Here is a 23463-nt window from a genome sequence, read left to right as displayed (position 1 = left end):
TCTGATAACCATCTTCAAATATCTAAAAGGGTGCTATGTAGAGGATGGAGCAGAGTTGTTCTCTCTTGCCCCAGAGAGAGGTGGTGGGTTCTCCATCTTTGGAAATTTTTAAACAGAGGCTGGATAGCCCTCTGACGGAGAGGCTGATTCTGTGAAGGCTCAAGGGGGTGGCAGGTTACAGTAGATGAGCGATTGGGATGTGAGTGTCCTGCATAGTGCAGGGGGTTGGACTAGATCAGTGGTCCCCAACCTATTTTAGGCTGGGGACCGGCAGGGCAACTGCCCCGCCCGTGCATCATGCATGCGCGGCCAAAATCGCTCATGCGCGAAAGTGCCACGCATATGTGAAAGTGCCGCGCATGCGTGATTTCAGTCGCGCATGGCGCATGCCCTGGCCACAGCCCTGATTCCCTTCCCCCCCGCAGTAAGAAGCTTCCCGGGCCGCAAGCTTGCGGCCTGTGAAGTTTTTTACTGCGGGGGGAGGCGGGGAGAGGGAACCGCGGCCCGGCACCATGGCCTTCGCGGCCCGGCAGCGGGCCGCGGCCCACAGTTTGGGGACCACTGGACTAGATGACCCATGAGGTCCCTTCCAACTGTTTTCCAAGTGTTTTCAGAAAGTGGGTGGGACCTTTGTCCACCAAGGCTTCTGATTGGCCACTGGAGATTTGAATGATTGTGCCAATTTCTTTTTAAATGCTGCTTTGACAGCAACTGTCTCCACATCACAAGGATCTTAACTGTATGACCAAAGGCAAGCAGTGGGCTTCCTGGCAGCAGGAGAGCTCAAGCAGAAGTGCTCAAGCAGCGTGATGTCATGACTGAGAACCGCAGCCTCTAATCTGGAGAACTGGGTCTGATTCCCCACTCCTCTGCCACGTGCAGCCAGCCAGGGGACCTTGGGCCACTCTCAGTTTTCTCAGAGTCCTCTCAGCTCCACCTACCTCACAAGGTTTTTGTTGTGGGACGAGGCAGGAAAGCCAATTGTAAGTAGCTTTGAGACTTTTTTGGGTAGTAAGAAGCAGGGTACAGAAATAGCTCTTATCTTCTTCAGAGGGTTAAAATGAAGAATTAATACATTGCTAGAGAGACTTATAGACGTTGCGAAAGCCCTGAGGTTAGAGGAGGGGTACCAGCTTGGGGCAGGGAAATACCTGGAGGTTGGAGGGGGGGGGGCAGAGACTTAGAAGGGCAGGATTTGGGGAGGGGGAGGACTCAAATGAGGTGTAATGCTATAGAAACCATCTTCCAAAAGGGCCATTTTCTCCAGCTGAACTGATCTCTGCCAATTGGAGAAGAGTTGTAATCCCACAAGATTTGCAGTCCCCAGGTAGATGTCGCCAACCCTAGAGTGCAGGTACAATTCTGGATGAGCCAAAAGAAAGCAGGTGAACTTTCTCTTTCAAGGAATAGGAGAAAGCAACCTGGGCCAAGAGAATTCTGCACCCTGGTCTCTATCTGTCAGTGCTCAAGGAAAAAAGGCAGTTCATGTGATCAAATCTTGATCCTGAATGCATTGCAGGCTTCATGTATGCGGTGATCCTACAGAGCAGGGGTAGTCAACCTGTGGTCCTCCAGATGTTCATGGACTACAATCCCCATGAGCCCCTGCCAGCATTTGCTGGCAGGGGCTCATGGGAATTGTAGTCCATGAACATCTGGAGGACCACAGGTTGACTACCCCTGCTACAGAGGACCAAGCACACGGTCCAAGTTAGGATCGGGTACACCGAGACTCTAACTGTTGCAGCCACCACAACGGCCAATCCATTTCAATCACTCAAGGGACCTGCACCAATGGCGATCTGCCCCGGCCAGCCCCATTGCCCTTTCAGTGTCTATAAGTTGGGATCTTAGGGGGTTTTAAGCAGAGGGAATTCTTGGTGTTTTTGTAACATGTGTGTTCACAGTGAAAGAGCTGCAATGATTCCAGTGTCATGTGGCCCTTGAAACAACATATTTTACACTGGTGATGGAGGTGGGATCACGACTCTAGCAAGCCGCACTACTTAGCGATCTGCAACTGAAATCCCTTTAGATGCGAAGCCCAGCCTTCCAAGGGGGGACGATCGGCCGGCTGAATCACTGCCCACTCGGTGCCCAGACCTCCTGGGATGGGACCCTCCGACCAACTGAACGCTCTACTCATTCAATCAGGAACCAACATGGCTGCTCAGGGCTGCCTAGAGCTTTTTGGCCAAACGGGAGGCATACATTCAAATCCTGAGATTCCATTTCCTGGCCAACAACGTCATGGAACAAGATGCCCAAAACAACACATTCCGGAACATTTGTGAGTTGGACATATTCGAGCTTTGCTGGGACCTGACAGCACTCACCAGCCTCAAGACTAGTTTGGTGTAGTGGTTAGGAGTGCGGACTTCTAATTTGGCATGCTGGGTTTGATTCTGCACTCCCCAGCATGCAGCCAGCTGGGTGACCTTGGGCTCACCATGGCACTGATAAAGCAGTTCTGACCATGCAAGAATATCAGGGCTCTCTCAGCCTCACCCACCTCACAGGGTGTCTGTTGTGGGGAGAGGAATGGGAAGGCGACTGGAAGCCCCTTTGAGCCTCCTTCAAGTAGAGAAAACCAGCATATAATCGCTCCACAGAGCGGTATAAATAAAACACTAAGGGGTGCCTCCCTATTGGGCCCTCCGCTTGTCAGTCCGGGGTCAAGGCCAATCAGCAGTCGCGCACAGTACGGCTGCTGATTGGCCCCTTGCCCCAGGACTGACCAGTTGGGAGGCGTAAAGCAGCTCTCAACCCGCCCACCCCCCAACGTGGGCCACCTTTGCCCCTCGGCTGCCATTCCTGCACTGGTCGCCAAGAGGGAAGGTAGGTCCACAGCCCCGAGGTCGGGTGGGAGCTGGCCAGGGAGGGGCCTTCTGCCAGGCCCAGGGGTAGTCAAACTATGGCATTCGCTGGCAGGGGCTCATGGGAATTGTAGTCCATGGACATCTGGAGGGCCGCAGTTTGACTACCCCGTATAGCCTGACAGACTTACACTGCTCTTAAATTCCCTTAGATTATCAGAATTACTACTTCTGTGTGTACATAGAAAATAAGCAACACAGTGAGTTTTTTGACAAGGCCTCTGATTCTGGCTAGCGAACCCATCCAAGGAAATTAGTGTTGATATGCACATATGATGCCATCCTTTTTCAAACACTGCACCGCTGAGCTACTGAGGCAATGGAAACCTCCAGCAGCTGCAAGCAATGGTTTCCACAGGACCTGGCAAGAAGCAGTTGATGTTCCCAGGGGACCTTGCATTGTGTCATTGTTTGGAACATGGTCTGTGTGGATGCCAAGAGGAGTGGGAAGGAGGCATCTGTGTAAGGACTGCAAAGGGAGAAGATAAAGCTGCAGTACTGGGGGGAAAGCATTTTGGACTTGCATAATCTGAAGCCGAAATTCCCTCTGATGAGGGAGATGTTGTGATTAGGATCTCCCACAGTATTATTTTTAATAATTAGTGAAGAAGACAACAGACTCCAGGGACAGACTCTGAATCTGTCTTTTCCTCACTTGCTGAGCTAAACTCTCTTTTGAGATGGAGGAGGAGGCAGGGTGTGATTTGCGGTGTGGGTATTCTGGGAGTTGAGTGGCTTGGAAAAAAAAACGCATTTCCCCCCTCAATACGCTTTCCCTACCCTTTGGAGGACCCAAACGGAGCTGTTACTTATTAGGGGGGGAAACACGGGGTTCTTTCTTGCTTTTCATAGAATCATAGAGTTGGAAGGGACCTCATGGGTCTGACTCTCTGCACTCCGTCAGATGGCTCTCCAGCCTCTTCTTTAAAATCGCCAAAGATGGAAAACCCACCACCTCCCGAGAAAGCCTGTTCCACTGAGAAACCGCTCTAACTGTCAGGAACTTTTTCTGGATGGTTAGACAGAATTTCTTTTGAAATAATTTCATCCCATTGGATCTGGTCCATCCCTGTGGGGCTGGAGAACAACTCTGCTCCATCTCTACTTCGCAGCTTCTTAAATACTTCACTTTCACTTTTAAGAAACTCCCAACCCTCTTGGACTCCCATCTCTTTAAGTCTTTCTTACCACGGGACTCTACACAACATACCTTTAAGTTTGTGAAAATCAGCTTTCCCGAAATCCAGTCTATACATATGACTATGTAAAGGTTTTCTCTCTCCCACAATTGAAAATTCCATAAGCACATGGTCACTGCTACCAAGTGTGCCCACTACTTCCACCTCATCTACCAGTTCTTCCCTATTGATGAGTATCAATATCCTCCAACAGATCTCTGGGTAATTGAAGTCACCCATGACCATTGTTTCCCCCCTTTTCGAAAATTGTGTCATTTGGTCTAGCAGTATTTTATTCAAGTCCTCTGACTGGCTTGGTGGTCCCCCACCACAATAATACCACTCTCATTTCCTATTCCTTTTATATTTACCCAAATACACTCAACTTAACTTTCATGCTCAGGTATCGGTATGTCTTCAAAAGTATAAAGATTCTTAACATATATTACTACACCTTCCCCCTTCTTTCCTTGTCTATCCCTTTTTAATAGATTGCACCCCTCGATCCTAGTATTCTAATTATTGCTACACCTCCCTCTTCTTTACTAGTTTGTCTCTTTTGAATAGATTGTATCGCTCAAATGTGAAAGGGGAAAATGCAAAGTTCTTTTAGGTTGTTGTTGTTAGGTGCAAAGTCACGTCTGAACCATTACGACCGCATGGACAATGACCCTCCAGGCCTTCCTATCCTCTACCATTCTCCAGAGTCCATCTAAGTTTGCACCTACTGCTTCAGTGACTCCATCCAGCCACCTCATTCTCTGTCGTCCCCTTTTCTTTTGCCCTCGATCGCTCCCAGCATTAGGATCTTCTCCAGGGAGTCCTTCCTTCTCATGAGGTGGCCAAAGTATTTGAGTTTCATCTTCAGGATCTGGCCTTCTAAGGAGCATTCAGGGCTGATCTCCTCTAGGACTGACTGGTTTGTTCACCTTGCAGTCCAAGGGACTCGCAAGAGTCTTCTCCAGCACCAGAGTTCAAAAGCCCCAATTCTTTGATGCTCGGCCTTCCTTATGGTCCAACTTTCGCAGCCATACATTGCAACTGGGAAGACCATAGCCTTGACTAGACGCACTTTCATTGGCAGGGTGATGTCTCTGCTTTTTAGGATGCTGTCTAGATTTGCCATAGCTTTCCACCCCAGGAGCAGGCGTCTTTTAATTTCTTTGCTGCAGTCCCCATCTGAAGTGATCTTGGAGCCCAAGAAAATAAAATCTGTCACTATCTCCATTTCTTCCCCATCTATTTGCCAGGAATTGAGAGGGCCGGATGCTATGATCTTCATTTTCTTGACGCTGAGTTTCAAGCCAACTTTTGCACTCTCCTTCACCCGCATCAAAAGGCTCTTTAGTTCCTCTTTGCTTTCTGCCATTAGAGTAGTATCATCTGCATATCTGAGGTTGTTGATATTTCTTCCTGCAATCTTGATCCCAATTTGTGACTCCTCTAACCCCGCCTTTCTCATGATGTGCTCCGCATACAAGTTAAATAGGCAAGGCAACAGTATACAGCCTTGCCGAACTCGTTTCTCAATTTTGAACCAATCAGTGATTCAATGTTCAGTTCTCACTGTTGCTTCTTGACCTGCATATAGGTTTCTCAAGAGACAGATAAGATGCTCTGGTATTCCCATCTCTTCAAGAACTTGCCACAATTCGTTGTAAAGCAAAAGTAAATGTTCTTCTGGAACTCCCTAGCTTTTTCCATGATCCAGTGTATGTTGGCAATTTGATCTCTAGTTCCTCTGCGTCTTCGAAATCCTGCCTGTACTTCTGGAAGTTCTCGGTCCACATATTGCTAGAGCCTAGCTTGTAGGATTTTGAGCATAACTTTGCTAGAATGAGAAAAGAGTACAATGGTGCGGTAGTTTGAACATTCTTTGGCATTGCCCTTCTTTGGGATTGGAATGTAAACTGACCTTTTCCAATCCTGTGGCTACTGTTGAGTTTTCCAAATTTGCTGGCATATTGAGTGTAGCACTTTTACTGGATCGTCTTTTAAGATTTTGAATAGTTCAACGGGAATGCTGTCACCTCCACTAGCTTTATTGTTGCTCAGACTTCCTAAGGCCCATTTGACTTCACATTCCAGGATGTCTAGCTCCAGGTCAGTGACTACCCCATCGTGGTTATCAGGGATGTTAAGCTCACTCTTGTATAGTTCTTCTGTATAATTTTGCCACCTTTTTAAAATCTCTTCTGCTTCTGTGAGGTCCCTTCCATTTTGGTCCCTTATCATACCCATCTTTGCATGAAACGTTCTCTTCATATCTCCAGTTTCCTTGAGAAGATCTCTGGTCCTCCCTATTTTATTGTTTTCTTCTATTTGCACTGCTCATTTAAGAAGACATTCTTCTCTCTTCTGGCTTGTCTCTGGAATTCTGCATTCAACTGGGCGTATCTTTCTCTTTCTCCCTTGACTTTCAGTTCCCTTCTCTCCTCAGCTATTTGTAAAGCTTCCGCAGACAGCCAATTTGCTTTCTTGCATTTCTTTTTCTTTGGGATGCTTTTAGTTGCTACCTCTTGTACAATGTTGCAAACCTCCGTCCATAGTTCTTCAGGCACTCTGTCTATCAGATCTAATTCCTTAAATCTATTTGTCACCTCTACTGTATATTCCTCAGAAATATGATTTAGTTCATAACTGAGTGGCCTAGTACTTTTCCCTACTTTCTTCAATTTGAGCCTAAATTTTGCAACAAGAAGCTGATGATCTGAACCACAATCGGCTCCTGGTCTTGTTTTTACTGACTGTATAGAACTTCTCCATCTTTGGCTGCAAAGCACATAGTCAATCTGATTTCTGTGTTGACCGTCTGGTGATGTCCATGTGTAGAGTCGTCCCTTGGGTTGTTGGAAAAGAGTGTTTGCTATGACCATTGTATTCTCTTGACAAAATTCTACCAGCCTGTGCCCTGCTTCATTTTGTACTCCAAGGCCAAACTTGCCTGTTATCCCAGTTATCTTTTGGCTTCCTACTTTAGCATTCCAATCCCCCATGATGATAAGCACATCATTTTTTGGCATTGCTTCTAGAAGGTGTTGTAGGGCCTCATAGAACTGGTCAACTTCATCCTCTTCAGCAGCAGTGGTTGGGGCATAGACCTGGGTGTGGGATACTTGTCTTGGCAGTAACATGTGCTACTGTGATGTGGGATACTTGTCTTGGCAGTAACATGTGCTAAAAAGGATTTAGGAGTCTTACTAGACCATACATTGAACATGACAGCAGTGTGACTTGGTGGCTAAAAAGGCAAATGGGATTTGGGCTGTATCAAACGGAGTATCGTGTCCAGATCACGGGAGGTGATGGTACCACTTTACTCTGCTTTGGTTTAGTCTCACTTGGAGTCCTGTGTTCCGTTTTGGGAACCCCAGTTGAAGAGGGATGTAGACAAAGTGGAGTGTGTTCAGAGGAGGGCAACAAAGATGGTGAGGGGTTTGGAGACCAAGACATATGAAAAAAGGTTGGGGGAGCTTGGTCTGTTTAGCCTCGAGAGGAGATGACTGAGAGAGAATCTGATAACCATCTTCAAGAACTTAAAAGGTGCCATATAGAGGATGGATCAGAGTTTTTCTCTCTTGCCCCAAAGGAATGGACCAGATCCAATGGGATGAAATTAATTCAAAAGAAATTCCGCCTAAACATCTGGAAGAAGTTCCTGACAGACCTATTTCTTGGTGGAACAGGCTTCCTAAGGAGGTGGTGGGTTTTACATCTTTGGAAATTTTTAAACAGAGGCTAGATAGCCATCTGACGGAGAAGCTGATTCTGTGAAGGCTCAAAGGGGTGGCAGGTTACAGTGGATGAGCGATTGGGACATGAGTGTCCTGCATAGTGCAGGGGGTTGGACTAGATCACCCATGAGGTCCCTTCCAACTCTATGATTCTATGATTCTATCTGCATCTATCACCCTATGATTCTAGGGTGTAAACTGCACGGAGCTTTTATTCCTTCTGCAGCAAGAAGGATTGATCCAGAGTGACCCTACATTTATTGTGCGATATCTTAGAGTGCATTTAACGCTCAATATTTCAAGATTCGGATTAGAGAAACCAGGCTGTTTTGAATTTGGGCTCTCCTCCGTGGTAGAGGACCCGTAATTGGCCACAGGTGGTCATGTGACAGACTTACCTTAAAGGAGAAGCCCCTAATTTCTCTCAACTTCTGTGGGTTCTGGATTTTTTCTCACTAGATAGATAGATAGATAGATAGATAGATAGATAGATAGATAGATAGATAGATAGATAGATAGATAGATAGATAGATAGATAGATAGATAGATAGATAGATAGATAGAGTGTTCATGCGTTCATTAGTTAGTTATAGAACTTATACACTGCCACTCTCAAAGAAACTCGTGGTGGTTTACAATAAAACAATGAAACCCTAAAATTCCCTTAACACATTAAAACATTAAAAGATGGCATTACATTAGAGTTCCGCTCTCCCCCCCCCCTCTTGTCCAACTTACAGTCAAGGAGCTCTTTCATTAGGAGAGAGGGTCCTGATCTCACTGGCGCTAGGGGATCTCCAGATGGTAATACCAGGACCTCAACCTGGCCTCAACCATATGCCTGGTGGAAGAGCTCCCTCTTGCAGGCCGTGTGGAAAGCTGACAAGTCCGGTAGGGCCCTCAGCACGTCCGGGAGCTCATTCCACCAAGTAGAGGCCAGGGCCGCTAATGCCTTGCCCATGGTCGAGGCTAGGCGAATGTCCTGGGGGCCCAGGACAACCAGTCAATTCGCTTCCCCTTTGGATTTAGTTAAAATCCTCTTCACCAGGTATGCAAGGGTTCTCCCAAAAATACTTTTTCCATCTCATGTGAAGTACACACCATCTCCTGCTAGTAGCCTCTAATGACTCTCTAAAAACTAGGAATGTCAGCCTCCAGGTGCCACCTACGGATTCCCCAGAATTACAACTGAACTTCATAGAGTCAGGATATGCAAGATCTATGGTGTACATTGGGGGTCATCAACCCCCGGTCCGCAGCCTGGTACCAGTCCGCGAAGGCCACGGTACCGGGCTGCCGGCAGCCACGCCTGCCTCCCCCCCAAACACAGCGAGAAGTTCGGGGAAGAGGCAGGCCTGGCACGCCAGCGACACAAATGCACACACGCAGTTGCCACGCATGCACGTTTGCGCCCCCTAGTGGCAAAAACGCACATGTTTGGCAACTGCGCATGCGCGTTTGCACGCAGCTGCCTTGCAGCGCCCGGGCCGTCGGCTCTCCCCTCACCCTGGAGGCAGTCCTTGACCTCAGAAAGGTTGGGGACCACTAATGTACATGACTTGTTAGTATAAGAAAAAAAATGTCCTGTAAGAGATTTTGGATGATATATGTAGTTAGCATATTTAGGTTAGGAATTTCTTTATATTTTGAAATAATCTCCTCCTAATTAGCTCAGTTGGAGACTTTCTGCCCCTTTGGGTACACTTCCAGCTTGTTTAACCTGCAGAAGATTAATCAGTTAGACTGTTAGGACTAACTCTCTCCTGTCTTACAAAATGTATTTCTCTTCTCAATAAAAGTTTTATTCTTTTAAGAAGCTGGTGAGTTTCCCGCCCAAAGTCACGTGATGCAGGAGGGGCTAGCTGTCCACTCTCCCCTCAGCTCTTTTTCTGCCACTGCAGAGAGGAGACTGTCCAGCAAGCTGAAGAGAAATTTTACCTCAGATTCAGAAGGAGAGGCAAACAACTCAGAATGCGGAGATGACTGGCCGCTGTCCTAGGACAGGGCCTTGTTTAAATAAATCTTAACCCCTGGCTCTTAAATAAAGTTGAAATGGCCTTCTGGGCAATGCTGTCCGGGTCTCGAGTCTGCTGTCTGGGTATGTCCGGCCCTAGGACAGCACAGGCAGTGGGCCAATCCGGAGGCGGCCCCTGGAGCACCCGCCTCCCCTGGGCGCATGGGACCGCTCACACAGCCTCGGTGCCACACGGCTCCTGGCCGCCGAGGACTGCGCTTGCCCGACTCACCTCCTTCCAGGCTGCAGCGCACCCCACAGCCCCCCGCCCGCCTGCCCACTACCGAGGCACCTGGTCCCAAGAACTGTGCCTGGCAGCGGCCTCTGGCCCTCTGCCCGCCCACCACAGAGCCACCCGCACCACACACGCCTTTTTGGTGTGTGAGCCCACCGGCACGCTGACAGCCACACCTCCCCTCCGCCCCCCCTGCGGTGCTGGCTACGCCGTTTGGACAACGAAGCACCCAAACCTACTGCCTCATCAGAGGAGGCATCTGCCCTGTCTAGGGCCTCACCTGGCCCACCTGTGAAGGAGACAGAAGAGTTGGGCATCGGCCTGTTTATCGTCCTCATTCAGAGGCGATTTGTCTCCTCAATGCTGGCAGGCACCATCTCCTTGATGTCGAGCTCGGCTGCTGCTGGCTGACTCTCTTGATTGACGCCGGTAACCCCAGGGCTGCCCAGCAGCGAGAGCAAGTCATGACTGCATGTGAGGCTAAATGTCATCATTTGGTGCCAAGTGACACCATCTTTATTGAGAGGCAACTCACCAATTTGTCAGTTCTCTGACAAGGATACCCCGAACATGCTTGCCTCCATAGCATTACTGCCAAGCATCAGCACCAACAGTTGCTGCCAAACGGTGCCACTGAGAGTAGCTGCTAAGTGTCGCCACAGAGTGTGGGGAAATCCAAGGGATGGGCAGGGGTGCTCTCCCCACCCCACCCCACCAACTTTAGGAGCTCTGCCTGCATTCCCAACACCCATGACAGATTGGGAAAGAATTTGGAGATGGGGTCCTAGGATGTAGAAGCCATTGCTTGCTGCCACCAGGAGTGAATCTTTGACACAGTTGCTGGCAAAACATCTAAGACCATCTCAGAACTGATTATTACAAAGGCAAGTGTCTATAAAGGCCCCAAGTAAACTTGTGTTCACACCTGCATTAGCAGAAAATGGGATGTTTAGACTCAGGAGGGAAGGCTGTACTTATTTTGGATTGTTTTAAATTAAGCATCCCAGAGCTACCTTCATCCAGCAATAATTAGATCTGTTTGTCATCTCCCCCCTACCCTTTTTGAAATGGAGGGAAGAAAAATATTTTATGGCGCGTAAGAGCTCCTCATTAGGTGCCATGGGAATGAGAGCAATGAACTGCAACTCAGTATTGAGCATGTATCCCAGGTCCCTTTAAGGCATGATGTCACCTGCCACTGATGCCTTGCTGACTACAGGGATCCACTGTCAAAGGCCATAGTGGCAGCATGGCTCAAATGGGGAAAGTGGCAATTGAATGCTTCAAGAAAGGGGCAAAAAGCCACAATACAGCAATGCCTGCCAATATTGTAATGCAACATCATTCTTGGCTAATCACTCCCCGTGGTACCCAGAACCAGGGCTAAAACCAGGGGGGTCTCCCCTTTGAAGGTAAACTTTTATTTAGTACTCAGACATATGAGATGCTTGGGCACATAGAATCATAGAATCATAGAATCATAGAGTTGGAAGGGGCCATACAGGCCATCTAGTCCACCCCCCTGCTCAACGCAGGATTAGCCCTAAGCATCCTAAAGCATCCAAGAAAAGTGTGTATCCAACCTTTGCTTGAAGACTGCCAGTGAGGGGGAGCTCACCACCTCCTTAGGCAGCCTATTCCACTGCTGAACTATTCTGACTGTGAAAAACTTTTTCCTGATATCTAGCCTATATCGTTGTTTTTGCACAAATTGTGAGAAGGCTAGACATGGTCCCTGGAGATCCAAAAAGACATTTTGTGTTAATGGTTGGCTTAAAACAAGGTGCTCAGACTCCTTTATCATTGGGAGATCACCCCCCCCCCTTTCCCAGCTCATTCCAGAAAACAGAAAAGGGGCTATGTTTTGCCTGCCTGATCACAAAAAAGACCATGGAAACTTTGCAGAATATTTTATTTTACCTTTGACAATGTAGGTTTGTGGTTGCGCTGCAATGTGGACTGCACCATTTTAAAAACATTACTCGGAGCAGGAAATGGAGAGGGGAGTGCAGGTGCAAGGGTGGCACAAAGCTATCAAGACTATTGTATGTTTCCCCCTCCATATGGGCTTATCCCTGGTTGCTCATCCTTTCCATTTTTAATTAACCTTCTTCCCCTATAGGGTTCCTAGACATGATATTCGCAAATTCCACATGGACAGTGTACACTGCATTTCTGAAGCACCCTGTGGACCAAGTGGAGTGCGGTTCCCACTCCTGGGGGACTTGCCAGGATACAGGTCCATTGCCTGTCTGACAGAACCAGAATTTACCTAATGAATTGCAACTGAGTCTGCTACTCCTGGCTGGGGGTTAATATTTAGGGTCTTGAGGGTGTTGGTGGTAAGCCACAAACCCTCCCCTAGTTGTTCTATTGGTGTAAAAGGAAACATTTCTAGACTAGGATGGTGAGGCATTAGCAACTCACCCATTAAAGTACATTTGTGATGCTTTCCCTGCTGAACATATACATGCTAGAGGTTTATCTCTCAGTGCCCCTGATGAGGCCAAGTATTCTGAATGAATTTGTGATGTTGTATCCTCTTGTTATAAATTGGTTATTTAGCAGAGTTTATATATTAATGCATATACTTTTTGAACTAGGGCAGTTTACAATCTGTTCTTTTATTCATTTATTGATTGATTTATACATAACAGTACATCCTTTTTGAATGACTGTGGGTTCAGCCAGAAGGGTGGGGGAAGCGTCTAAGATTTTATTGGGATGAGAAGTGTTAAAATCAAGCATGGTTTTTCCCCCAAAATGGTTTCTTAGTAACTTCTAGGTCAGGAGGTCATCTGACCTTACACCTAGTTCTGAAGCAGAGAGGGCTGTCCATACAGTAGATGTTCCCAGGGCCCTACTCTTAAAAAATAAAAAATATTTTCATGGAGTGGGCTGATCCAGGCAATGTAAGAATCTTTAATTGCCTTACTGACCCATGAAAGGATAGAGGGGCCTCACTACAGACATTATCATGTTGAACGATTTTTCCATTAAAATAACTTTAGCTCTGCCTGAGGTAGATGGCGCTTTGGGGATCTCTGTGAATTACACATGTTCATAGTTTTTTTCTGCAGCCTTCATGGCTGAATTGCTTCTAATAAACATCTGCAGTGGAGCAACCTGGTCAATGATGCACATGTTGTAGATGTCAACTCCTGGAGAGAGGTTCTGTGGGCAGAGTGGATTGTCAATCGATTTTTCCAGTGTATAAGCCCACACCTACCTCCAGGGTACGTAATCTTGCTAGTCTCCCTTGTGGGACTACACAGAAGCCACAAAGATGAAAACTGGGTTACACTTACCTGTAATTGTTGTTCCTCAAGTGGCCTTCTGTGCAGTCACACAACCCTCCCTCCTTCCCTTCTGTGGGCCGCTGATAATGGAGTGTGTCAAGAGAAGGGCAACCAAGACGAGCGTGGCCTTTGCGCTCTCCCGAGTATGGGGGGGGGGGGGTAATGGGAGACCCAGGAAAGGCCGTCCTCCTTTTGGTAAACCATCGTGCACTCCCTTGAAGGGGGGGCATGAAAGAGGGAGAAGATGCTGCCCACCTGTCCCATAGGGTCCTTCCTTCCTTCCTTCCTTCCTTCCTTCCTTCCTTCCTTCCTTCCTTCCTTCCTTCCTTCCTTCCTTCCTTCCTTACCAGATCGTACCCAAAGGGTGCTTGTTAATGGTTCAGCATCCTTCTGGAGGGGAGTGACAAGAGGAGTACCCCAAGGATCTGTCCTGGGGCCTGTTTTGTTCAACATATTTATAAATGATTTGGATGAGGGATTAGAGGGGGTACTTATTAAATTTCCAGATGATACTAAACTGGGACCGGGTAGCAAACACAATAGAAGACCGAATCAGAATACAGGATGTTCTTGAATAAAATGAAATTCAATAGGGACATGTGTAAAGTTCTGCATTTAGGTAGGAAAAACCATCTATACCAATATAGGATGGGAGAGACTTGTCTTGGCAGTAGCATGTGCGAAAAGGATCTAAGAGTCTTAGTAGACCATACATTGAACATGAGTCAACAGTGTGATTCAGTGGCTAAAAAGGCAAATGGGATTTGGGGCTGTATCAAACGGAGTATTGTGTCCAGATCATGGGAGGTGATGGTACAACTTTATCCTGCTCTGCTTCGGCCTCATTTGGAGTACTGTGTTCAGTTTTGGGCACCCCAGTTGAAGAGGGATGTTGACAAACTGGAGCGTATCCAGAGAAGGGCAACAAAGATGGTGAGAGACCAAGATGGTTTGGAGACCAAGACATATGAGGAAAGGTTGGGGGAGCTTGGTCTGTTTAGCCTGGAGAGGAAACGACTGAGAGGGCATCTGATAACCTTCTTCAAGTATTTAAAAGGGTGCCATATGGAGGATGGAGCAGAGTTGTCCAGAAGAATTTCCTGACAGTTAGAGGGGCTTCTCAGTGGAACAGGCTTCTTTAGGAGGTGGTGGGTTCTTCATTTTTGGATATTTTTAAACAGAGGCTGGATAGCCATCTGACAGAGAGGCTAATTCTGTGAAGATTCAAGGGGATGACAGGTTACAGTGTCAGCAATAGGGTTGCGAATGTCCTGCATAGTGCAGGGGGTTGGATTAGATGACCCATGAGATCCCTTCCAACTCTATGATTCTGTAATTCCTTCCTTCCTTCCTTCCTTCCTTCCTTCCTTCCTTCCTTCCTTCCTTCCTTCCTTCCTTCCTTCCTTCCTTCCTTCCTTCCAGCTGTTTTCTCAAGGGAACTGGTGCCCAGAGATCAGTTGTTTTCGCTGAAGATCTCCAGGTTCTTACCTGGAGCCTGGCAACCCAGCTTCCTGCTCATGGTGAAAGAGTCAGGCATCAGACCCTGCCTGTGGGTTTAGAGTCTGCTACCCTGTATTCCTATGAGCCTCTTGTGGCACAGAGTGGTAAGGCAGGTGTCTGAAAGCTTTGCCCATGAGGCTAGGAGTTCAATCCCAGCAGCTGGCTCAAGGTTGACTCAGCCTTCCATCCTTCCGAGGTCGGTAAAATGAATACCCAGCTTGCTGGGGGGTAACCGGTAATGACTGGGGAAGGCACTGGCAAACCACCCCGTATTGAGTCTGCCATGAAAACGCTAGAGGGCGTCACCCCAAGAGTCAGACATGACTCGGTGCTTGCACAGGGGATACCTTTACCTTTACCCTGTATTCCTGGGTGCAAGGGGTAAATAAATAAATACCACAATCTGAAGCTGTGTTCCAGATCTCATTTTTGACCCTTGGTAGCCCTAACATTGACCAAAAACATACCACTTGCATGCAGGCATTTGAATGAATTACAATGGTACACCAATTTTGTAGAAATATCAGTTGTCCCATTCTCTTTCCAGTACTGAAACATGAATCTCAGACATGACAGGAGAAGGCTTGCTTAAGGGATAATTGCCTGCCAATGAAATATTACAGTTCTGCCCCCAAAGCATGGCTTTCTTCACAGAAGAAAGCCAATAAGATGCTATCCAGTTAATAAATGTATGTGCTGTAATTTGTAAAGCGTCCTAATCATAACCAACCTCTGTAGCAGCAATCCTTCAAAAGCCTGATTTTTCATTCCTCTCTCAATCCAGCCTCCCACTGAAACCTGTGGATAACGTGCCTGAACAGCCTCATCATGTCTAATGCTGCTGGAGATTCACCTCATTGCACAGGAAAATTGCAGTGGCATCTACAAAACAACATGCATCAAAAGCAACAGCACAACAAACGACAGCCCCTCCCCCGGACATCTCTCAAAAAGCTTCTAGGTAAATTAGAAAGAGTTCACAACTGGTTTCTCCCCCCAACCCAGGGTAAAACAAAAACAAAAACAATGGAACATTGTAAATATGACTCTGTTTTTTTTTTTTTTACAAAAAATAAAAAAGAATCACTCTCTACAGGATCAGCCTCTGCCTTTATTAATGATACCCAGAAAACAGGGTTACTTGTAGATCTAAAAGTCATGATTTTGAGCAGAGAAATGGCTTGAGGTTAATGTGAACTGGCCCATGAACTTTAGTCGGTGATGAATTTTGGCCAGTTCATGGTTTGTGAACTCAGGTTCCTGGCAGGTCAACCAGCACAAACTTTCAAGCAGTTCATAGCAGTTTGTGTTGGTTCATGAATGGATACATTTCCTGACAAACTGACTCTGCTCAATCGAAATGTTTACCAAACTTCAAAGCAACAGGGGTGGAAATTGGAGGGCATGCTGAGAAGCATCTGGGGAAGGCCCCTGTGACCCTGATATCTTTAGCTTGCACAGGATATGTTCTGTACTCTCCTGAATTTGTACCGGTCAAAATGGCTGCCTGTCATTTCCCCAGGAAACACTTTCCTGGGAGCCCCTTCTGGGGAGATATAACTTGTATCTGGAAAATCCAGTCTTCATTAAAACTAGAGGGCAGGCAGAGTAGAGTCATCCAGGATCCTCATTTACTTTGGTGTCTCCAGCACAGCCTTTCTCAAATTTTTTACTGTTGAGAAACCCCTGAAACATTATTTAGGCTTCGAGAAACCCAATAAATGCTTAACAAATTTAAATAATATATTAAAATTAATTGACTCCCATTCATTCTGGAAACCCTTCCAGGGCCATCAAGAAACCCTATCCTGCTCTAGCTTGCTATGGGGCTGTTCAACTGATTCACAATCCTTAGGGGCCAAATTGGTTTGTTTGGCAGGTAAAAATTCATTAAATGGTTCATGAAGGGGGCAGAGCACAAAATGAACTGCATTTCCCCAGTTCATACAAATCCCTAAAAATGGCCCAGTTAGAAAGTCTTAAGCCATTCTTTTGATCCCAATTATTTATGTACTTCCTTTAGACCCAACTTTTTTCTCCTATGGCGACCATTCTCCATTTTATTCTCACAACAACCATGTGAGGTAGGTTCAGCTGAGAGCATATGGCTGGCCCAAGAGCGCACCCAACAAGTTTCCTTGGCTGAACGAGGATTCAATCTGGGATCTCCCCAATCCAAAGGAGCACCCTGGCTCCCACGGCTGCTTTTCATATTAAAAGCCACATTGCTGGGGAAGGCAACTACATGACCTCCCTCCACATCTTTTTAGGCTCAGGCCAACATTAATCATTGCAATGGCATCAACATATAGGCAAGTGTAGCTTTATGCCATTAAAGTGAATTCTAGAAGCAAGAAAAGCAATTTGTGGTGTGAGACTCCTCCTCCTCCTCCTCCTGTGGGTGCTGGCATCCAGGGTAAGGATGGCACACCTTCCAGCCTCCTCCTTTCCACGTCTCAGCCAAGTACCTTTGAGTTCAAATCCAACCCCTTGAACTGGGCTAAGACTGGTTCAGCAACCAATGCAATTTCTGTAATTTCAGGGTCCCATGTTCCGTTCAGCTGATCCCAACCAGTGTTTTTCACTAAAATGCTTTTTATGTAATCTATTTTATGTTATTTATTTATATGTTCTTATTTATATTCTAAGCTACCTTGAGCTCTGTAGGGAAGGCTGCTAAGTAATATTTAAACTAATAGTTTGAATCTAAACTAAATACTGTTAAGGCAGCAGAATAATACTTTTCTGAACTTTTAGGAGTTGTGACCTTCTATATCCCTTCAGCCAGGCGTATTTAGCGTAGTCCCCTTTCACTGTGCTCATATTGAAGTTAAAGAATTTAGGCAGAGAAACAGTTCTCTTCCTTAAAGCTTCCAGTGGATTTTCCTCCCTCTATTTTATATGCAACACATTCCACACAATGAAACAAAGGACATTTTAGATGCATATTTTATCTGTGCTAGACTGCTTAATCAGAAAGCATAGTGATTGTTTTTATTTCCCCCTAAATGTATTTGCCTTGAACATTTAAACGACTTTGTTTTTAATGGTTTTAAAAGCTTGTTTGATTTGTATAGTCATCTGGGTTTATTGACATCAAGGGTGATATCAGACTGAATGAATTATGTTTTTGAATCAAATCAGCACAGGGCGTGCATTTTCAAGTGAGATATATTGTAATAAAATATTGTGATAGCATTAATATGATTTATAACTGATTTTTAAAAAAATATTATCAAATTATAGGCATTAATATCTGCTTGTGAACATCTTTAAGTTGTACATTGTTATTGCTTGTAATCCAGCCATTTATCCATGATATTATATACAACAAACACATTGAAATAGAAAAACACTGGAAACATTGTCTATCAAAATATAGCCAGGAGTATTTGTGTGCACAATCCCAACATATATAGGTTCTTAATAGTCTGTCATACTCAGCATAACTAAAGAATAGAATTCAAGGAAGGGATATACATATAGAGAAACTAGCCTGGTTTCCAGGGGCCCTGTGCTCTGCCCTGGATCGCACAAGCCAGCCACATCTTGGAATCTAGTGGGATCAGCCCCAGTTAGTTCTGGGATGGGAGGCCCCCAAGGGTCATGGCACAGAAGAAGGCCCCCAAAAGTCATGGCACCCCCATCAACAATGCTGTGCCCAGGAGTCGTGGGATCTGCCTGGACAAAAGCCACGTGGGCCTTGGGCTGTGGTGCAGAGAGAAATTAGATGACGACAAGTGAAAAAGTTGTCTGGAAACAACAAATGGGCTGTGATCTGGGAAGAATCAAATCTGCTTCTCTCTCCTACCAGGATAAATGTAGACAGGCAGTGTACCACCATACCTGGCTGTACCCTGGGGGAGTTCAAGTTACCACACCTTCAACCATTAAGCCAGGACCCAAATCTCTTTCCAGCCACTAGAATCATAGAATCATAGAGTTGGAAGGGCCATACAGGCCCTTAGTCCAGCCCCCTGCTCATAGTCCAACCCCCTGCTCAACGCAGGATCAGCCCAAAGCATCCAAGAAAAGTGTGTTTCCAACCTTTGCTTGAAGACTGCCAGTGAGGGGGAGCCAATTCCACTGCTGAACTACTCTGACTGTGAAATTTTTTTTCCTGATATCTAGCCTATATCATTGTACTTGTAGTGTAAACCCATTACTGCGTGTCCTCTCCTCTGCAGCCAGCAGAAACAGCATCCTGCCCTCCTCCAAGTGACAACCTTTCAAATACTTAAAGAGGGCTATCATGTCCCCTCTCAACCTCCTTTTCTCCAGGCTGAACATTCCCAAGTCCCTCAACCTATCTTCATAGGGCTTGGTCCCTTGGCCCCAGATCATCCTCGTCGCTCTCCTCTGTACCCTTTCAATTTTATCTACGTCCATCTTGAAGTGAGGCCTCCAGAACTGCACACAGTACTCCAAGTGTGGTCTGACCAGTGCCGTATACAATGGGACTATGACATCTTGTGATTTTGATGTGATGCCTCTGTTGATACAGCACAAAATGGCATTTGCCTTTTTTACCGCTGCATCACACTGCCTGCTCATGTTTAGTTTACAGTCCGCAAGCCAAGGTCAGGAGCAGAGTCAGATGTCAAATCAGAAGTCCCAATAAAAAAGCCAAAATCCAGGAGCCAAAATAGGAGTCAGGAACCAGTAAGCAAACAGCCAGAGCTTTGCTGAAGCGGGGGGGGGGGGGGAAGGGGGAAGGCAGGAACCAAAGTTGCAGGTGACAGTAGGATCAATGCGCAGTTGTATGCACAAGGAAACATTATCTCCACCCTTCCTTGTGCAACTGCTGGCAAGGATCTAAATGGCCACACCTGCAGCCTCAGGCATGTCTGTCAAAGCACCCCCCCCCCTTGGCCCCCATCTACCCTGACAGTGCGCCATGAGCTGGCTGCTCTGGCTGCACTCTGTCGAGTCAACTTGTCAGCACTGCCTCCTGCACTTTGGCAGGCTAGAGGGGATAGAGGGGGGCTTTAGCTGACGGGGTGATGCTGGCAGCATCTGGCTGCCTGGGGCCTGGCTCCTTGTCCCGACCGGGGCTCGGATCATGCCGATCGTCTCGCCACCTAGCCCCTCCTCACCCGCATGCTCTGACAGCAGTGGTCGTGGGGCCAGTGGCACAGATGAGTCCTCCAGTGGCAACGTTGGTGGAGCCTGCATGACAGACAGACAGACAGACAGACAGGCCCTGCCCTTATCCTGTTAATGCCTCTGAAAACTTCCCTATACTTTCTTCCAAGGAAGCAAATAATTTGTATTCAACTTGTTGGGAAATGCGGAGATGCTTCCCACATGCCCTCCACGGGACGGTGGTAACCACAAGAAAGGACTCTTCTCCTGCTTGCCTTCTTGAAAGCTCTTCCATGATTGCTGTGGAGGGACAATAGGTGGTCCTTCCACCTCACCTCCAGGCCAAGGGTCAAGTTTAAAAGTTGCAGGAAGGCAAGGAGGCAATGCAGAGTCTCTTTGTCGATTCCTTTGAACGCAGCTTCCAGGTTTATAGGTGGGGAAACCCTCCCTTTCATCCTCCTCGGGGCCTACAGACGACGTGCAGTTTTGTGACGAGGGAACTGGAAGCAGTTTGGGAAGCAGTGAGCAGTTCAAGACCCTCCAGTCAGCTTCCTGGCTGAGTGGCCTTTGAACCAATATTGCTTGGCTCAGAATCCAGCCCCCTACACCCTCTACCACCATCCTAATTGTACAGAGTTTGTAAATGTGGATCTCCTTGGTTGGTGTCTGTAGAACGGCTCGCTTCAACCTTCTGACCGTAGAGGAGGCCCTGCAATATTGTTCAGGCTTCAAGGAGCCCTGGAACCAGGCCGGAAGTGATGTCCTTTGGCCGTGTCTCCCTGCCATGCCCAAGGAGAACTGAGGGGGCGGGGAGGAGGCGTTTTGAGGCAGGAGTAGGCTTCAGGCGCCACTTCCCTTCCCAGGTGCAGTAACCACAAGAGAACTCCACCCCCGGGTCAATGGAAGGGCCGGTTTCCTGCTTTCACAGCAGTGCCGGGAATAACTTGTGGCCGAGTCCATTCAGGCAGGATAGAGGGGGAAGACCGGGGAGCCCCTGGGAAGCTCTCTGTGAGCCCCCAGACTCCAGTGGGAATTCCTGCCTTAGGACATACTTTATTGAAGTGTGAAATATGGCCTGATTGGAGAGAAAGATAGTTGTCCTCTCTTTTTAATAGGTATGTTCATTTACCATCTCAGCAAATTGCCTAGTTTCTCCTTGTAGATGAGGCCTGGAAAATTACTGCTAAATGTTTTGCTATGCCAATTGATTGCATCTTGACCTGTGCAAGACCTTGAGTCAAAAGCACAGTCAGATAACAAAGAGAGAAAGCACCACCAGCTGACAGAAGGAGGGAGGCTTGAGTGAAGGGCTGTTGATGCTGCCTTCAAAAGGCCTTCGTTTCCTGAGCACCCCATAAAGGAAGGGCCACCTCCCCCCATCTGTACTTCTCCTGCCTTTCAACAATAGTCAGCCAGGAGAGGGGGGGGGATTGCCTAATGCAACTTGATTAAAGTTTAATTAAGCAGCCTGGGCAGTATTGACTGTGGCTTTACACACCATCACGGGAGGATCTTATCACCAGGAAGCTGAGGCAGCCACGCCTTGCGCCGGATGGGAGAGAGGCAAGTTGCCCAAAAGGTGAAGGGGAAAGCACACCCATAGGAGACCCTGGTTAACTAATTCAAGGACAGCAAAGAAGCCCCTGTCCGGACAGAAGGGAGGTTTGCATTTAGTTCAGCCGGGGAATCCCCGTTTTGTCTGTGGCAGCAACAGTTAACAGGAATCCTGAAAGACTAGGGCCAGCCGTCTCAGCCAGGGACCCACGAAACGCTGCGGCTTCACAGTGGCCCCAGAAGGGGTCACCAATCGGGTGGGAGTTAATCAATGTTATATGATATGACCATATATGGTCAAGTTGACCCATCACCCCTCCTAAAGCGTCCAATGAAGCCTGGGGGCGTTGAAAAGGGAGGGGCCCAGCCATACAAATCCTTGCTGGCCCGGCTCATCACCCGTGGCAGCAACTAGAATCCCCCCCCCCCCCAAATACTTTCTTGCATTTTACAGCAGGCCCTTATGCTTTGTTCATCCAGGAGCAAGGAGGCACCATTCTGCCCCAGAGGCTCCAACCCCAACGGGCATCCAGAATACCCCCCCCCCCTATTTCTTTGCAGAGTTGCCATTGAGCTGCTCGACAGGGCTTTAAAGATGAGGCATCTTCCTGATGCGAGCACCTTCGTTGTGGGCCACACCAGAGCACAATCCAGTTTCTGGCAATCTTCCTCCCCTTACTGGGCATCAGTGGGCACCCATGTAACTGAGAGCGACAGGAACTGGGACCCTCTTTTTTTGTCCCCCTCTGCCTCTTTCTCCCGGCCCTTCAGCTACCATGGCACCCAGGAGAGAGGCCTCCAGCTGCAGAGGGAGAGCATCAGGGGGCTGCCAATCTCCCCCCAAGAAGAGCCAGAGGTGGGGCAAGGCATGGAGGGGGTGGAGGATGCCCCTGCCATCTCACAAGCGACACAAGGTATGTCTCTGTCAGTTCCCAACACATGGCAAGGGGAGGTTTGTTGACCTATGGAGTGTGTTGATTCCCATTTCCAACTTCCAACCACAATTTCAGGCCAACTGCTGGGACCCGCCATCCATGGCTTCCTGGCTGGGATTGATGCTCTGCAGGAGAGGACCACGTCTGCCCGTGAGTGCAGTCTGTCTCTGGGGAAAGTCCTGTGTCATCACACGCCCCAAACCACCTTGGGTGTTCCATCTAACCCCTTTCCTGCCTTCAGAGCCTGGGTGGATGCCCTTGAACAGTGGCGGAAGATCTGAATTCAGAACAGGCAGATGAGGGAACTACGTGAGATGCTGGATGGCCGGCCAACTCAACAGGGGAGGGGGACGAGGGGCTGTAAATAGTTTGTGGTTGGAGTTTTTTGGGTGGGTGGGTGCGGTAGGTGGGTGAGTGGGTTGTTTGTTATTTGCTGTTTGTTGTTTACCACTGTTTAATATTTGTTCTTGGGGTGTTTGGGGAGGGAGGGAAAGTGGTGCATAGAGTTGACTACTGTTTTTTTTTTCAAAATAAATACTTTTAAATTTAAACAAGAATTGTTTTGCAAGACCCTTCCCCCCCCCCCAACCCACCCTCCAACATGCAGGCAGCCCAGTGAGGGAGTCCCCTCGTGTAACTGCCCACCCCTTTCTTGCCCCAGCTCTGTGGGCAGAATCCCACCACCACATCCCACTTTGCCCCAGTAGTAAAGGCACACAACACTGTAAGGAAAAAAATTAACAAGCTTTTAATTTTTTGACAAAAACATTAGGGGGGGATCTGGCAACAGGGGCCAAGGGGCTACTGGTCCCTTGGCTTTATGATCCTTTGCCTTTTTGGTGTGGCCCCTGGCTGGATCATATGCCTGGCCTGGGTGCCCTGGCTCGTTCCAAAAGTGTGTGTCGGGGGGGGGGGGGGGGGGGCTGGTTGTATGGAGGGTTTTTGGGGAGCTGGGTTGGGGTTCTCCCTTGCTTGGCCCTCCATAACAGTCACCTTCTTCTCCATAAAGGCCCCCATCCTGTTCAGGAACTCCAGAGCCCCCATGAGGACTGT

At 47.7% G+C, this 23463-nt stretch overlaps 1 long non-coding RNA gene across 1 annotated transcript; it reads left to right on the top strand.

The window, feature by feature from the left end:
* The first annotated feature begins 750 nt into the window (after positions 1-750).
* Positions 751-22731, top strand: LOC143844287 (uncharacterized). The gene is made up of 5 exons (XR_013233923.1): positions 751-983; positions 1908-2290; positions 15621-15797; positions 22247-22389; positions 22486-22731. It is a non-coding gene; the product is annotated as an uncharacterized LOC143844287 (long non-coding RNA).
* The last annotated feature ends 732 nt before the right edge of the window (positions 22732-23463 follow it).

The sequence above is a fragment of the Paroedura picta genome, chromosome 9 (assembly GCF_049243985.1).
Source record: "Paroedura picta isolate Pp20150507F chromosome 9, Ppicta_v3.0, whole genome shotgun sequence".
NCBI classification, from domain to species: domain Eukaryota; kingdom Metazoa; phylum Chordata; class Lepidosauria; order Squamata; family Gekkonidae; genus Paroedura; species Paroedura picta.
This window is presented reverse-complemented; position numbering and strand designations above follow the sequence as displayed.